We start from the raw sequence: 18,108 nt of genomic DNA on the forward strand, positions 1-18,108 counted from the left end.
AGAGAGATCAGTAGCATTGAGAGAGAGAGATCAGTAGGAGGGAGAGTGACAGACATCAGTAACAAGGAGACACAGACCAGGAACAGGTAGAGAGAGATCAGTCACAGGGAGAGACAGATCAGTAACGGGGAGAGAGAGATCAGGAACAGAAAGAGAGAGATCAGTAACAGTGAGAGTGATCAGTAACAGGGAGAGAGAGTTCAGTAACAGGGAGCGAGATCAGTAACAGGGAGAGAGAGATCAGTAACAGGGAAATAAAGAGATCAGTAACAGTGGGAATGATCAGTAACAGGGAAAGAGAGAGAAATCAGTAACAGGGAGATAGAGATCAGTAGCATTGAGAGAGAGAGATCAGTAGCAGGGAGAGAGACAGACATCAGTAACAAAGAGACACAGACCAGTAACAGGGAGAGAGAGATCAGTAACAGGGAGAGAGATCAGTAACAGGGAGAGAGCGATCAGTAGCATTGAGAGACAGATCAGTATCAGGGAGAGTGACAGACATCAGTAACAAGGAGACACAGAACAGTAACAGGGAGAGAGAGATCAGCAACAGGGAGAGATCAGTAACAGGGAGATAGAGATCAGTAACGAGGAGAGAGAGATCAGTAACAGAAAGAGAGAGAGATCAGTAACAGGGAGAGAGATCAGTAGCACTGAGAGAGTGAGATCAGCAGCAGGGAGAGAGAGATCAGTAACAGGCAGAGAGATCAGTAGCATTGAGAGAGAGAGATCAGTAGCAGGGAGAGAGAGATCAGTAGCAGGGGGAGATCAGTAACAGGAAGAGAGATCAGTACAAGCACACAGAGACCAGTAACAGGTAAAGAGAGATCAGTAACAAGGAGTGAGAGATCAGTAACAGAGAGAGAGAGATCAGTAACAGAGAGATAGAGATCAGTAACAGGGAGAGAGAGTTCAGTAACAGGGAGAGAGAGAACAGTAGCAGGGAAAGAGAGATCAGTAACAGGGAGAGAGAGATCAGTAACAGGGAGAGAGAGATCAGTAACAGCAAAATAGAGATCAGTAGCAGCAAAATAGAGATCAGTAACAGGGAGAGAGATCAGTGACTGGGAGAGAGAGATCAGTGACAGGGAGAGAGAGATCAGTAGCAGGGAGAGAGAGATCAGTACCAGGAGGAGAGATCAGTAACAGGGAGAGAGAGAGATCAATAACAGGGAAATAGAGAGATCAGTAATAGTGAGAGGCAGAAATCAGCCACAGGGAGATAGGGATCAATAACAGGGAGAGAGATCAGTAGCATTGAGAGAGAGAGAGATCAGTAGGAGGGAGAGTGACAGACATCAGTAACAAGGAGACACAGACCAGGAACAGGTAGAGAGAGATCAGTCACAGGGAGAGAGAGATCAGTAACGGGGAGAGAGAGATCAGGAACAGAAAGAGAGAGATCAGTAACAGTGAGAGTGATCAGTAACAGGGAGAGAGAGTTCAGTAACAGGGAGAGAGAGATCAGTAACAAGGAGACACAGATCAGTCACAGGGAGAGAGAGAGATCAGTAACAGGGAGAAAGAGATCAGAAACAGGGAGAGAGAGAGATCAGTAACAGGGAGAGAGAGATCAGTAACAGGGAGAGAGAGATCAGTAATAGGGAGAGAGAGAGATCAGAAACAGAGAGAGAGATCAGTAACAGCAAAGTAGAGATCAGCAAACAGCAAAATAGAGATCAGTAGCAGGGAGAGATCAGTAACAGGAAGAGAGATCAGTAACAAGGAGACACAGACCAGTAACAGGGAGAGAGAGATCAGTAACAGGGAGAGGGAGATCAGTAACAGGGAGAGAGATCAGTAACAAGAGAGAGAGATCAGTAACAGAGAGATAGAGATGAGTAACAGAGAGAGAGAGATCAATAACAGAAAGATAGAGATCATAACAGGGAGAGAGAGATCATAACAGGGAGAGAGAGATCAGTAACAGGGAGAAAGAGATCAGTAACAGGGAGAAAGTGATCAGTAGCAGGGAGAGAGAGAGATCAGTAACAGGGAGAGACAGATCAGTAACAAGGGAGATAGAGATCAGTAACAGGGAGACAGAGATCAAAAACAGGGAGAGACATCAGTAACAGGGAGAGAGAGATCAGGAAGAGGGAGAGAGAGATCAGTAAGAGGGAGAGAGAGAACAGTAGTAGGGAAAGAGAGATCAGTAACAGGGAGAGAGCGATCAGTAACAGCAAAATCGAGATCAGTAGCAGCAAAATAGAGATCAGTAGCAGGGAGAGTGAGATCAGTAAGAGGGAGAGAGAGATCAGTAACAGGGAGAGAGAGAGATAAGCAACAGAGAGAGAGACAGATCAGTAACAAGGGGAGAGAGATCAGTAACAAGGAGACACAGACCAGTAACAGGGAGAGAGAGATCAGTAACAGGGAGAGAGAGATCAGTAACAGGGAGAGAGATCAGTAGCATTGAGAGAGAGAGATCAGTAACAGGGAGAGAGATCAGAAGCAGGGAAATAGAGAGATCAGTAACAGAGAGAATGATCTGTAAAATGGAGAGAGAGAGAAATCAGTAACCGGGAGATAAAGATCAGTAACAGGGAGAGAGATCAGTAGCATTGAGAGAGAGAGAGAGAGAGATCAGTAGCAGGGAGAGAGACAGACATCAGTAACAAAGAGACACAGACCAGTAACAGGGAGAGAGAGAGATCAGTAACAGGGAGAGAGAGGTCAGTAAGAGGGAGAGAGATCCGTAGCCGGGAGAGTGACAGACTTCATTAACAAGGAGACACAGACCAGTAACAGGGAGATAGAGATCAGTAACAGGGAGAGAGATCAGTAACAGGGAGAGAGAGAGATCAGTAACAGGGAGAGAGAGAGATCAGTCACAGTGGGAGAGAGATCAGTAACAAGGAGACACAGACCAGTCACAGGGAGAGAGAGAGAGATCTGTAACAGGGAGAAAGAGATCAGTAACAGGGAGAGAGAGAGATCAGTTACAGGGAGAGAGAGAGATCAGTAACAGGGAGAGAGATCAGTAACAGGGAGAGAGATCAGTAACAGCAAAATAGAGATCAGTAACAGCAAAATAGAGATCAGTAGCAGGGAGAGATCAGTAACAGGAAGAGAGATCAGCAACAAGGAGACACAGACCAGTAACAGGGAGAGAGAGATCAGTAACAGGGAGAGAGAGATCAGTAACAGGGAGAGAGATCAGAGGCAGGGAAATAGGGAGATCAGTAACAGAGAGAATGATCAGGAACAGGGAGAGAGAGAGAAATCAGTAACCGGGAGATAAAGAGCAGTAACAGGGAGAGAGAACTGTAGCATTGAGAGAGAGAGAGAGAGAGAGAAAGATCAGGAGCAGGGAGAAAGACAGACATCAGTAACAAAGAGGCAGTCCAGTGGCAGGGAGAGAGAGAGATCAGTAACAGGGAGAGAGAGATCAGTAAGAGGGAGAGAGAGATCAGTAAGAGGGAGAGAGAGAACAGTAGCAGGGAAAGAGAGTTCAGTAACAGGGAGAGAGAGATCAGTAACAGCAAAATAGAGATCAGTAGCAGCAAAATAGAGATCAGTAGCAGGGAGAGATCAGTAACAGGAAGCGAGATCAGTAACAGGGAGAGAGAGATCAGTAACAGGGAGAGAGAGAATAGTAGCAGTGAAAGAGAGATCAGTAACAGGGAGAGAGAGGTCAGTAACAGCAAAATAGAGATCAGTAACAGGGAGATAGAGATCAGTAACAGGGAGAGAGATCAGTAACAGGGAGAGAGAGAGATCAGTAACAGGGAGAGAGAGATCAGTAACAAGGAGACACAGACCAGTCACAGGGAGAGAGAGAGATCAGTAACAGGGAGAGAGAGATCCGTAACATGGAGAGAGAGAGATCAGTAAGAGGGAGTTAGAGAGATCAGTAACAGGGAGAGGGAGATCAGTAAGAGGGAGAGAGATCCGTAGCAGGGAGAATGACAGACTTCAGTAACAAGGAGACACAGACCAGTAACAGGGAAATAGAGATCAGTAACAGGGGGAGAGATCAGTAACAGGGAGAGAGAGAGATCAGTAACAGGGAGAGAGAGATCAGTAACAGGGAGAGAGAGAGATCAGTAACAGGGAGAGAGAGAGATCAGTAACAGGGAGAGTGTGGTGAACCATCGTTGGTTCCCACTGGATAGTGCTGAGCCAGGGGCTGGCCAGGACTACAAGGATGTACATATGTTACTGTTGGGTTGTGCTATTGTTGCTGTTGGGTTAGGGTGGGGTTGTTACACCTTTGTATGATAGTGTTGTGGCACATCCCAGTCGGGCTCCGCCTCCTGGGAGAGGTATAAGAGTGCCTGCTCTGGCCGGGACCCCTTCAGTCTGGGATAGTGTACATAAGTTCTGGTAGCTTCATTAATTCTAAATAAAAGCCTTCATTTACTGAGCTTCGAGCCTCGTGTCGAAATTGATGTGCATCAGAGCTGGAGATCAGTAATAGGGAGAGAGAGAGATCATTAACAGAGAGAGAGATCAGTAACAGCAAAATAGAGATCAGTAACAGCAAAATAGAGATCAGTAGCAGGGAGAGATCAGTAACAGGAAGAGAGATCAGTAACAAGGAGACACAGACCAGTAACAGGGAGAGAGAGATCAGTAACAGGGAGAGAGATCAGAGGCAGGGAAATAGAGAGATCAGTAACAGAGAGAATGATCAGTAACGGAGAGAAAGAGAGAAATCAGTAACCGGGAGATAAAGATCAGTAACAGGGAGAGAGATCAGGAGCATTGAGAGAGAGATCAGTAGCAGGGAGAGAGACAGACATCAGTAACAAAGAGGCAGTCCAGTAACAGGGAGAGAGAGAGATCAGTAACAGGGAGATAGAGATCAGTAACAGGGAGAGAGAGATCAGTAAGAGGGAGAGAGAGATCAGTAACAGGGAGAGAGAGATCAGTAACAGCAAAATAGAGATCAGTAGCAGCAAAATAGAGATCAGTAACAGGGAGAGAGAGAACAGTAGCAGCAAAATAGAGATCAGTAACATGGAGATAGAGATCAGTAACAGGGAGAGAGATCAGTAACAGGGAGAGAGATCAGTAACAGGGAGAGAGATGAGAAACAGGGAGAGAGATCAGAAACAGGGAGACACAGACCAGTCACAGGGAGAGAGAGACCAGTAACAGGGAGAAAGAGATCAGTAACAGGGAGAGAGAGAGATCAGTAGCAGGGTGAGAGAGAGACATCAGTAACAAGGAGACAGAGACCAGTCACAAGGGGAGAGAGATCAGTAACAGGGAAAGAGAGATCAGTAACAGCAAAATAGAGATCAGTAACAGCAAAATAGAGATCAGTAGCAGGGAGAGATCAGTAACAAGCACACAGAGACCAGTAAGAGGGAGAGAGAGATCACTAACAGGGATAGAGATCAGAAACAGGGAGAGAGATCAGTAGCAGGGTGAGAGAGACCAGTGACAGGGAGAGAGATCAGTAACAAGAACACAGAGACCAGTAAGTGGGAGAGAGAGATCAGTAACAGAAAGATAGAGATCAATAACAGGGAGAGAGAGATCAGTAACAGGGAGAGTGACAGACATCAGTAACAAGGGGCCACAGACCAGTCACAGGGGGAGAGAGATCAGTAACAGGGAAAGAGAGACCAGTGACAGGGAGAGAGAGATCAGTGACAGGGAGAGAGAGATCAGTAGCAGGGAGAGAGAGATCAGTACCAGGAGGAGAGATCAGTAACAAGGAGAGAGAGAGATCAATAACAGGGAAATAGAGAGATCAGTAATAGTGAGAGAGGCAGAAATCAGTCACAGGGAGATAGAGATCAATAACAGGGAGAGAGATCAGTAGCATTGAGAGAGAGAGATCAGTAGGAGGGAGAGTGACAGACATCAGTAACAAGGAGACACAGACCAGGAACAGGTAGAGAGAGATCAGTCACAGGGAGAGACAGATCAGTAACAGGGAGAGAGAGATCAGCAGCATTGAGAGACAGATAAGTATCAGGGAGAGTGACAGACATCAGTAACAAGAAGACACAGATCAGTAACAGGGAGAGAGAGATCAGTAACAGGGAGAGATCAGTAACGGAGATAGAGATCAGTAACGATGAGAGAGAGAGACCAGTAACAGAGAGAGAGATCAGTAACAGGGAGAGAGAGATCAGTAACAGGGAGAGAGATCAGTAGCATTGAGAGCGAGAGATCAGCAGCAGGGAGAGAGAGATCAGTAACAGGGAGAGAGATCAGTAGCATTGAGAGAGAGAGATCAGTAGCAGGGAAAGAGAGATCAGTAGCGGGGGAGATCAGTAACAGGAAGAGAGATCAGTACAAGCACACAGAGACCAGTAACAGGGAAAGAGAGATCAGTAACAAGGAGTGAGAGATCAGTAACAGAGAGATAGAGATCAGTAACAGAGAGAGAGAGATCAGTAACAGAGAGATAGAGATCATAACAGGGAGAGAGAGATCATAACAGGGAGAGAGAGAACATAGAACTTAGAACATAGAACACTACAGCGCAGAACAGGCCCTTCGGCCCACGATGTTGCACCGACCAGTTAAAAAAAAAAACTGTGACCCTCCAACCTAAACCAATTTCTTTTCGTCCATGAACCTATCTACGGATCTCTTAAACGCCCCCAAACTAGGCGCATTTACAACTGATGCTGGCAGGGCATTCCAATCCCTCACCACCCTCTGGGTAAAGAACCTACCCCTGACATCGGTTCTATAACTACCCCCCCTCAATTTAAAGCCATGCCCCCTCGTGCTGGATTTCTCCATCAGAGGAAAAAGGCTATCACTATCCACCCTATCTAAACCTCTAATCATCTTATATGTTTCAATAAGATCCCCTCTTAGCCGCCGCCTTTCCAGCGAAAACAATCCCAAATCCCTCAGCCTCTCCTCATAGGATCTCCCCTCCATACCAGGCAACATCCTGGTAAACCTCCTCTGCACCCTCTCCAAAGCCTCCACATCCTTCCTGTAATGTGGGGACCAGAACTGCACACAGTACTCCAAGTGCGGCCGCACCAGAGTTGTGTACAGTTGCAACATAACGCTACGACTCCTAAATTCAATCCCCCTACCAATAAACGCCAAGACACCATATGCCTTCTTAACAACCTTATCTACTTGATTCCCAACTTTCAGGGATCTATGCACACATACACCTAGATCCCTCTGCTCCTCCACACTATTCAAAGTCCTCCCGTTAGCCCTATACTCAACACATCTGTTATTCCTACCAAAGTGAATTACCTCACACTTCTCCGCATTAAACTCCATCCGCCACCTCTCGGCCCAACTTTGCAACCTGTCTAAGTCTTCCTGCAAACTACGACACCCTTCCTCACTGTCTACCACACCACCGACTTTGGTGTCATCAGCAAATTTGCTAATCCACCCAACTATACCCTCATCCAGATCATTAATAAATATTACAAACAGCAGTGGCCCCAAAACAGATCCCTGAGGTACACCACTTGTAACCGCACTCCATGATGAATATTTACTATCAACCACCACCCTCTGTTTCCTATCCGCTAGCCAATTCCTGATCCAATTTCCTAGATCACCCCCAATCCCATACATCTGCATTTTCTGCAGAAGCCTACCATGGTGAACCTTATCAAACGCCTTACTAAAATCCATATATACCACGTATAGAACATAACAGGGAGAGAGAGATCATAACAGGAAGAGATAGATCAGTAACAGGGAGAAAGTGATCAGTGACAGGGAGAAAGTGATCAGTAGCAGGGAGAGAGAGAGATCAGTAACAGGGAGATAGAGATCGGTAACAGGGAGAGAGAGATCAGTCACAGGGAGAGACAGATCAGTAACGGGGAGAGAGAGATCAGGAACAGAAAGAGAGAGATCAGTAACAGTGAGAGTGATCAGTAACAGGGAGAGAGAGTTCAGAAACAGGGAGCGAGATCAGTAACAGGGAGCAAGAGATCAGTAACAGGGAAATAAGGAGATTAGTAACAGTAGGAATGATCAATAACAGAGAAAGAGAGAGAAATCAGTAACAGGGAGATAGAGATCAGTAGCATTGAGAGAGAGAGATCAGTAGCAGGGAGAGAGACAGACATCAGTGACAAAGAGACACAGACCAGTAACAGGGAGAGAGAGATCAGTAACAGGGAGAGAGATCAGTAACAGGGAGAGAGAGATCAGTAGCATTGAGAGACAGATCAGTATCAGGGAGAGTGACAGACATCAGTAACAAGGAGACACAGATCAGTAACAGGGAGAGAAAGATCAGTAACAGGGAGAGATCAGTAACAGGGAGATAGAGATCAGTAACGAGGAGAGAGAGAACAGTAACAGAAAGAGAGAGAGATCAGTAACAGGGAGAGAGAGATCAGTAACAGGGAGAGAGATCAGTAGCATTGAGAGACAGAGATCAGCAGCAGGGAGAGAGAGATCAGTAACAGGGAGAGAGATCAGTAGCATTGAGAGAGAGAGATCAGTAGCAGGGAGAGAGAGATCAGTAGCGGGGGAGATCAGTAACAGGAAGAGAGATCAGTACAAGCACACAGAGACCAGTAACAGGGAAAGACAGATCAGTAACAAGGAGAGAGAGATCAGTAACAGAGAGATAGAGATCAGTAACAGAGAGAGAGAGATCAGTAACAGAGAGAGAGAGATCAGTAACAGAGAGATAGAGATCATAACAGGGAGAGAGAGATCATGACAGGGAGAGAGATCATAACAGGGAGAGATAGATCAGTAACAGGGAGAAAGTGATCAGTGACAGGGAGAAAGTGATCAGTAGCAGGAAGAGAGAGAGATCAGTAACAGGGAGATAGAGATCAGTAACAGGGAGAGAGAGATCAGTAACAGGGAGAGAGAGATCAGTAACAGGGAGAGAGAGATCAGTAACAGGGAGATAGAGATCAGCAACAGGGAGAGAGAGATCAGTAACAGGGAGAGACATCAGTAACAGGGAGGGAGAGATCAGTAACAGGGAGAGAGATCAGTAACAGGGAGATAGAGATCAGTAACAGGGAGAGAGAGAGATCAGTAACAGGGAGAGAGAGATCAGTAACAGGGAGAGAGATCAGTAACAGGGAGAGAGAGATCAGTAACAGGGAGAGAGTGATCAGTAACAGGGAGAGAGAGATCAGTAACAGGGAGAGAGAGAGATCAGTAACACGGAGAGAGAGATCAGTCACAGGGAGAGAGAGAGATTAGTAACAGGGAGGTGAGACATCAGTAACAGGGTACAGATCAGTAACGGAGATAGAGAGGTTAGTAGCATTGAGAGAGATCAGTAGCAGGGAGAGAGAGATCAGTAACAGGGAGAGAGAGATCAGTAACAGGGAGAGAGAGAGAGATCAGTAAGAGGGAGAGAGAGATCAGTAACAGGGAGAGAGATCAGTGAGTGGGTGATCACCGGTGGGGATCTCACTGAGTCCGTGTTGTGAGTGGAGCCGGGAGGGTGGATCTGTGAGCCGGGTGGCATTGAGAGAGAGAGATCAGTAGCAGGGAGAGAGACAGACGTCAGTAACAAAGAGACACAGACCAGTAACAGGGAGAGAGAGATCAGTAGCATTGAGAGACAGATCAGTATCAGGGAGAGTGACAGACATCAGTAACAAGGAGACACAGATCAGTAACAGGGAGAGAAAGATCAGTAACAGAGAGATAGAGATCATAACAGGGAGAGAGAGATCATAACAGGGAGAGAGATCATAACAGGGAGAGATAGATCAGTAACAGGGAGAAAGTGATCAGTGACAGGGAGAAAGTGATCAGTAGCAGGAAGAGAGAGAGATCAGTAACAGGGAGATAGAGATCAGTAACAGGGAGAGAGAGATCAGTAACAGGGAGAGAGAGATCAGTAACAGGGAGAGAGAGATCAGTAACAGGGAGATAGAGATCAGCAACAGGGAGAGAGAGATCAGTAACAGGGAGAGACATCAGTAACAGGGAGGGAGAGATCAGTAACAGGGAGAGAGATCAGTAACAGGGAGATAGAGATCAGTAACAGGGAGAGAGAGAGATCAGTAACAGGGAGAGAGAGATCAGTAACAAGAACACAGAGACCAGTAAGTGGGAGAGAGAGATCAGTAACAGAAAGATAGAGATCAATAACAGGGAGGGAGAGATCAGTAACAGGGAGAGTGACAGACATCAGTAACAAGGGGCCACAGACCAGTCACAGGGGGAGAGAGATCAGTAATAGGGATAGAGAGACCAGTGACAGGGAGAGAGAGATCAGTGACAGGGAGAGAGAGATCAGTAGCAGGGAGAGAGAGATCAGTACCAGGAGGAGAGATCAGTAACAAGGAGAGAGAGAGATCAATAACAGGGAAATAGAGAGATCAGTAATAGTGAGAGAGGCAGAAATCAGTCACAGGGAGATAGAGATCAATAACAGGGAGAGAGATCAGTAGCATTGAGAGAGAGAGATCAGTAGGAGGGAGAGTGACAGACATCAGTAACAAGGAGACACAGACCAGGAACAGGTAGAGAGAGATCAGTCACAGGGAGAGACAGATCAGTAACAGGGAGAGAGAGATCAGCAGCATTGAGAGACAGATAAGTATCAGGGAGAGTGACAGACATCAGTAACAAGAAGACACAGATCAGTAACAGGGAGAGAGAGATCAGTAACAGGGAGAGATCAGTAACAGGGAGATAGAGATCAGTAACGAGGAGAGAGAGAGACCAGTAACAGAGAGAGAGATCAGTAACAGGGAGAGAGAGATCAGTAACAGGGAGAGAGATCAGTAGCATTGAGAGCGAGAGATCAGCAGCAGGGAGAGAGAGATCAGTAACAGGGAGAGAGATCAGTAGCATTGAGAGAGAGAGATCAGTAGCAGGGAAAGAGAGATCAGTAGCGGGGGAGATCAGTAACAGGAAGAGAGATCAGTACAAGCACACAGAGACCAGTAACAGGGAAAGAGAGATCAGTAACAAGGAGTGAGAGATCAGTAACAGAGAGATAGAGATCAGTAACAGAGAGAGAGAGATCAGTAACAGAGAGATAGAGATCATAACAGGGAGAGAGAGATCATAACAGGGAGAGAGAGAACATAACAGGGAGAGAGAGATCATAACAGGAAGAGATAGATCAGTAACAGGGAGAAAGTGATCAGTGACAGGGAGAAAGTGATCAGTAGCAGGGAGAGAGAGAGATCAGTAACAGGGAGATAGAGATCGGTAACAGGGAGAGAGAGATCAGTCACAGGGAGAGACAGATCAGTAACGGGGAGAGAGAGATCAGGAACAGAAAGAGAGAGATCAGTAACAGTGAGAGTGATCAGTAACAGGGAGAGAGAGTTCAGAAACAGGGAGCGAGATCAGTAACAGGGAGCAAGAGATCAGTAACAGGGAAATAAGGAGATTAGTAACAGTGGGAATGATCAATAACAGAGAAAGAGAGAGAAATCAGTAACAGGGAGATAGAGATCAGTAGCATTGAGAGAGAGAGATCAGTAGCAGGGAGAGAGACAGACATCAGTAACAAAGAGACACAGACCAGTAACAGGGAGAGAGAGATCAGTAACAGGGAGAGAGATCAGTAACAGGGAGAGAGAGATCAGTAGCATTGAGAGACAGATCAGTATCAGGGAGAGTGACAGACATCAGTAACAAGGAGACACAGATCAGTAACAGGGAGAGAAAGATCAGTAACAGGGAGAGATCAGTAACAGGGAGATAGAGATCAGTAACGAGGAGAGAGAGATCAGTAACAGAAAGAGAGAGAGATCAGTAACAGGGAGAGAGAGATCAGTAACAGGGAGAGAGATCAGTAGCATTGAGAGACAGAGATCAGCAGCAGGGAGAGAGAGATCAGTAACAGGGAGAGAGATCAGTAGCATTGAGAGAGAGAGATCAGTAGCAGGGAGAGAGAGATCAGTAGCGGGGGAGATCAGTAACAGGAAGAGAGATCAGTACAAGCACACAGAGACCAGTAACAGGGAAAGAGAGATCAGTAACAAGGAGAGAGAGATCAGTAACAGAGAGATAGAGATCAGTAACAGAGAGAGAGAGATCAGTAACAGAGAGAGAGAGATCAGTAACAGAGAGATAGAGATCATAACAGGGAGAGAGAGATCATGACAGGGAGAGAGATCATAACAGGGAGAGATAGATCAGTAACAGGGAGAAAGTGATCAGTGACAGGGAGAAAGTGATCAGTAGCAGGAAGAGAGAGAGATCAGTAACAGGGAGATAGAGATCAGTAACAGGGAGAGAGAGATCAGTAACAGGGAGAGAGAGATCAGTCACAGGGAGAGAGAGATCAGTAACAGGGAGATAGAGATCAGCAACAGGGAGAGAGAGATCAGTAACAGGGAGAGACATCAGTAACAGGGAGGGAGAGATCAGTAACAGGGAGAGAGATCAGTAACAGGGAGAGAGAGAGAGATCAGTAAGAGGGAGAGAGAGATCAGTAACAGGGAGAGAGATCAGTGAGTGGGTGATCACCGGTGGGGATCTCACTGAGTCCGTGTTGTGAGTGGAGCCGGGAGGGTGGATCTGTGAGCCGGGTGGCATTGAGAGAGAGAGATCAGTAGCAGGGAGAGAGACAGACATCAGTAACAAAGAGACACAGAGACCAGGAACAGGGAAAGAGAGATCAGTAACAAGGAGTGAGAGATCAGTAACAGAGAGATAGAGATCAGTAACAGAGAGAGAGAGATCAGTAACAGAGAGATAGAGATCATAACAGGGAGAGAGGGATCATAACAGGGAGAGAGGGAACATAACAGGGAGAGAGAGATCATAACAGGAAGAGATAGATCAGTAACAGGGAGAAAGTGATCAGTGACAGGGAGAAAGTGAACAGTAGCAGGGAGAGAGAGAGATCAGTAACAGGGAGATAGAGATCGGTAACAGGGAGAGAGAGATCAGTCACAGGAAGAGACAGATCAGTAACGGGGAGAGAGAGATCAGGAACAGAAAGAGAGAGATCAGTAACAGTGAGAGTGATCAGTAACAGGGAGAGAGAGTTCAGTAACAGGGAGCGAGATCAGTAACAGGGAGCAAGAGATCAGTAACAGGGAAATAAGGAGATTAGTAACAGTGGGAATGATCAATAACAGAGAAAGAGAGAGAAATCAGTAACAGGGAGATAGAGATCAGTAGTATTGAGAGAGAGAGATCAGTAGCAGGGAGAGAGACAGACATCAGTAACAAGGAGACACAGACCAGTAACAGGGAGAGAGAGATCAGTAACAGGGAGAGAGATCAGTAACAGGGAGAGAGAGATCAGTAGCATTGAGAGACAGATCAGTATCAGGGAGAGTGACAGACATCAGTAACAAGGAGACACAGATCAGTAACAGGGAGAGAAAGATCAGTAACAGGGAGAGATCAGTAACAGGGAGATAGAGATCAGTAACGAGGAGAGAGAGATCAGTAACAGAAAGAGAGAGAGATCAGTAACAGGGAGAGAGAGATCAGTAACAGGGAGAGAGATCAGTAGCATTGAGAGACAGAGATCAGCAGCAGAGAGAGAGAGATCAGTAACAGGGAGAGAGATCAGTAGCATTGAGAGAGAGAGATCAGTAGCAGGGAGAGAGAGATCAGTAGCGGGGGAGATCAGTAACAGGAAGAGAGATCAGTACAAGCACACAGAGACCAGTAACAGGGAAAGAGAGATCAGTAACAAGGAGAGAGAGATCAGTAACAGAGAGATAGAGATCAGTAACAGAGAGAGAGAGATCAGTAACAGAGAGATAGAGATCATAACAGGGAGAGAGAGATCATGACAGGGAGAGAGATCATAACAGGGAGAGATAGATCAGTAACAGGGAGAAAGTGATCAGTGACAGGGAGAAAGTGATCAGTAGCAGGAAGAGAGAGAGATCAGTAACAGGGAGATAGAGATCAGTAACAGGGAGAGAGAGATCAGTAACAGGGAGAGAGAGATCAGTCACAGGGAGAGAGAGATCAGTAACAGGGAGATAGAGATCAGCAACAGGGAGAGAGAGATCAGTAACAGGGAGAGACATCAGTAACAGGGAGGGAGAGATCAGTAACAGGGAGAGAGATCAGTAACAGGGAGAGAGAGAGAGATCAGTAAGAGGGAGAGAGAGATCAGTAACAGGGAGAGAGATCAGTGAGTGGGTGATCACCGGTGGGGATCTCACTGAGTCCGTGTTGTGAGTGGAGCCGGGAGGGTGGATCTGTGAGCCGGGTGGCATTGAGAGAGAGAGATCAGTAGCAGGGAGAGAGACAGACATCAGTAACAAAGAGACACAGACCAGTAACAGGGAGAGAGAGATCAGTAGCATTGAGAGACAGATCAGTATCAGGGAGAGTGACAGACATCAGTAACAAGGAGACACAGATCAGTAACAGGGAGAGAAAGATCAGTAACAGAGAGATAGAGATCATAACAGGGAGAGAGAGATCATAACAGGGAGAGAGATCATAACAGGGAGAGATAGATCAGTAACAGGGAGAAAGTGATCAGTGACAGGGAGAAAGTGATCAGTAGCAGGAAGGGAGAGAGATCAGTAACAGGGAGATAGAGATCAGTAACAGGGAGAGAGAGATCAGTAACAGGGAGAGAGAGATCAGTAACAGGGAGAGAGAGATCAGTAACAGGGAGATAGAGATCAGCAACAGGGAGAGAGAGATCAGTAACAGGGAGAGACATCAGTAACAGGGAGGGAGAGGTCAGTAACAGGGTGAGAGATCAGTAACAGGGAGATAGAGATCAGTAACAGGGAGAGAGAGAGATCAGTAACAGGGAGAGAGAGAGATCAGTAACAGGGAGAGAGATCAGTAACAGGGAGAGAGAGATCAGTAACAGGGAGAAAGTGATCAGTAACAGGGAGAGAGAGATCAGTAACAGGGAGAGAGAGAGATCAGTAACACGGAGAGAGAGATCAGTAACAGGGAGAGAGATCAGTAACAGGGAGAGAGAGAGATCAGTAAGAAGGAGAGAGAGATCAGTAACAGGGAGAGAGATCAGTGAGTGGGTGATCACCGGTGGGGATCTCACTGAGTCCGTGTTGTGAGTGGAGCCGGGAGGGTGGATCTGTGAGCCGGGTAGCATTGAGAGAGAGAGATCAGTAGCAGGGAGAGAGACAGACATCAGTAACAAAGAGACACAGACCAGTAACAGGGAGAGATCAGTAGCATTGAGAGACAGATCAGTATCAGGGAGAGTGACAGACATCAGTAACAAGGAGACACAGATCAGTAACAGGGAGAGAAAGATCAGTAACAGAGAGATAGAGATCATAACAGGGAGAGAGAGATCATAACAGGGAGAGAGATCATAACAGGGAGAGATAGATCAGTAACAGGGAGAAAGTGATCAGTGACAGGGAGAAAGTGATCAGTAGCAGGGAGAGAGAGATCAGTAACAGGGAGATAGAGATCAGTAACAGGGAGAGAGAGATCAGTAACAGGGAGAGAGAGATCAGTAACAGGGAGAGAGAGATCAGTAACAGGGAGATAGAGATCAGCAACAGGGAGAGAGAGATCAGTAACAGGGAGAGACATCAGTAACAGGGAGGGAGAGATCAGTAACAGGGAGAGAGTGATCAGTAACAGGGAGAGAGAGAGATCAGTAACAGGAAGAGAGTGATCAGTAACAGGGAGAGAGAGAGATCAGTAACACGGAGAGAGAGAGATCAGTAACACGGAGAGAGAGAGAGATCAGTCACAGGGAGAGAGAGATCAGTAACAGGGAGAGAGTGATCAGTAACAGGGAGAGAGAGATCAGTAACAGGGAGAGAGAGATCAGTCACAGGGAGAGAGAGATCAGTAACAGGGAGAGAGAGATCAGTAACAGGGAGGGAGAGAGATCAGTAACAGGGAGAGAGAGATCAGTCACAGGGAGAGAGAGAGATCAGTAACAGGGAGGGAGAGAGATCAGTAACAGGGAGAGAGAGAGATCAGTAACAGGGAGAGAGAGAGATCAGTAACAGGGAGAGAGAGATCAGTCAGAGGGAGAGAGATCAGTAAGAGGGAGAGAGAGATCAGTGAGTGGGTGATCACCGGTGGGGATCTCACTGAGTCCGTGTTGTGAGTGGAGCCGGGAGGGTGGATCTGTGAGCCGGGTGGCGCTGCCTCTCAGAGCCGGGCGGGGAACGGGATTGAGCGGCCGGTGTCTGTGTGGCCGGGGTTGCCTCCCCTCCTCCCCCCTGTGTGTGTCCCTGTGACCCTCTCCCCCTGCCCTCGGGGCCCGGCGCTGATGGGATGAAGGTCGCGGCGGCGTTCAGGCGGACAGCAGCCTGAGGTAAGGAAGCGGCGGCGGCGAGGGGAAGATGGCGGCGTGGAGGGAGCGGAAAAGGCCGAGGTTGGCGGCGGGGCCTTGCGCTCGGAGGGGTAGGTGGAGGTGGGGAGGCCCGGGCGCCGGGGGAGATCCGCCGCGCGGGGCCGGCCTCTCCGCTCCGGGTGACGGTTGGGGCACGCGGCGGCTCTGGAAGTTTCTGGAACAATGCGGGGCTGCGGCCGCTGGCGGTGTGGACTGGACTGAGGGCGCCGAGCTGCGGTCAGACCTTCCCTTTCCCGGGTGTGTGAGAACCGGTATCCCCATGGCGGCCTCTCCCTCTCCGGGGAACAAGTTTGTTTCAGGCTGGCCCCAAAGTCCCCCCCGGACCGGGTGGAGCCTCTGTCCCGGGAGTGGGGGCTCTGGCCCCCGGGGCCCGGGAGTGGGGCTGGAGCAGGCAGGCCCTCACCTCCACTTCCATCTCCCCTTTGTCTTGGCCACAACTTGTGAAAACTCTTGCCCTTATTATGAAGCCATCTCTCTGTCAGTGTCTCCTACAAACTGCTGTCCCCTCATCATCTTCAATAGTCACCCTCTAATATTGGGGAGATTAAGAAGAGAAATCCCCCCCTAATATGTTCATGTTGAGACAGGAATGGCCTTTCTCTCCCCCCCCCCCCCCCCCCAGATTGTAAAACCCTCCCTCTGTAAGTGTCTCCACCAAACTGTTGTGCCCTCATCATCTTCAATATTCACCCTCTAATATTGGGGAAATGGAAAAACATCCCCCTCCCCCTTAAATATGTTCATGTTGAGACAGGAATGTTTCTCTTCCCTGCCCACCCCATTCAGATTGTAAAACCCTCTCCATGAGTATCTCCCCCAAACCGCTGTCCATTCATCATCTTCAATATTCACTCTCTAATATTCAGGAAATTGAGAAGAGAAATCTCCCCCCCCCAAAAAAAATATGTTCATGGTGAGGCAGGAAGGTTAGCCTTTCTCTTCCCTCCTCTCTCTACTCTGATGTTAAACCCTCTCCTTGACTGTCTCCCCCAACTACTGTCTCCTCATCATCTTCACCATTCACCCTCTAATATTGGGGAAATTGAGAAGAGAAATTAACCCTCCACCCCCTTAACTATGTTCATGGTGAGGCAGAAATGTAATCCTTTCTCTACCTTCTCTTTTGGTCAATTCTTATTTTTTTGTCATTTTCACGGTTTTTGTTTGATCATATTCTGGTGATTTTCTATTTCTCTCTGTGAGACAATTTTGGTTCCAATAAAGTGACCCTGTCTGCCTTGCAATGACAAGCTTGTGCTCAGCAATTTTTGAGGGGGAAAGAAAATGTTTGTTTTGTGCCTCTTTTTCTTTGAAAAATTAACTCAAACAGAACAGTCAAAACAAAAATTGTTTTGGACCGCATGTTCTGTAATTTGGAAAGATATCAGTTCTGACCCTGTGTCTTTTTGGTGTTGCAGTTTCTTAAGTTTTGAAGTACTTTCCAGAGTATACTTTAACAAAAAATAAGTACTTTGGAATTGATACAATCACCCCTTGTCTATCTTCTCCTCCTGCACCCTGTCTCCAGCCCACGTGGAGTGACTCAGATCATAAATCTGTTGCAACGTACCTGCCAAACTGAGTCTGACAAAGTTTTACAAGAATATAGAGAGTTGTCTCAGCTTGTTTCTATTCTAAACAACGATCGAAATAAATGTTGAGAGCTTTTTATCTGGAGAAAGATTTAGTTTATTTCATGTTCTCTCTGTGTTGTATCATTGTATCTGTTTTCTAAGCATCTTTGAATTGAATAATGGTATACCAATTTTATTTTTGAAAATGATAGTTTTCTAAAATTTGTTGTACACTTTGGACCATTCCTTGTTCAATGTTGGTGGAATAATTGCAGGGTTAGGGATTGTTTAAGAGCTGGTAGAGGCAAGGAAATTGTTGAAGTACACAGGTAAATGCTTCAT

At 47.0% G+C, this 18,108-nt stretch overlaps 1 protein-coding gene across 2 annotated transcripts in view; it reads left to right on the forward strand.

The window, feature by feature from the left end:
- The first annotated feature begins 15,547 nt into the window (after positions 1-15,547).
- The window catches only part of socs6a (suppressor of cytokine signaling 6a), a 61,822-nt gene continuing 59,261 nt past the window's right edge, over positions 15,548-18,108 (forward strand). Inside the window, exon 1 of one of the 2 annotated variants that reach the window (XM_078216706.1) lies at positions 15,548-16,153. The gene's annotated coding sequence lies outside the window, so the exon portion shown is untranslated. The remainder of the gene's footprint in view (positions 16,154-18,108) is intronic. The other variant, XM_078216707.1, reaches the window with a different exon arrangement.

This window comes from Mustelus asterias, chromosome 7, assembly GCF_964213995.1.
Source record: "Mustelus asterias chromosome 7, sMusAst1.hap1.1, whole genome shotgun sequence".
NCBI lineage: Eukaryota > Metazoa > Chordata > Chondrichthyes > Carcharhiniformes > Triakidae > Mustelus > Mustelus asterias.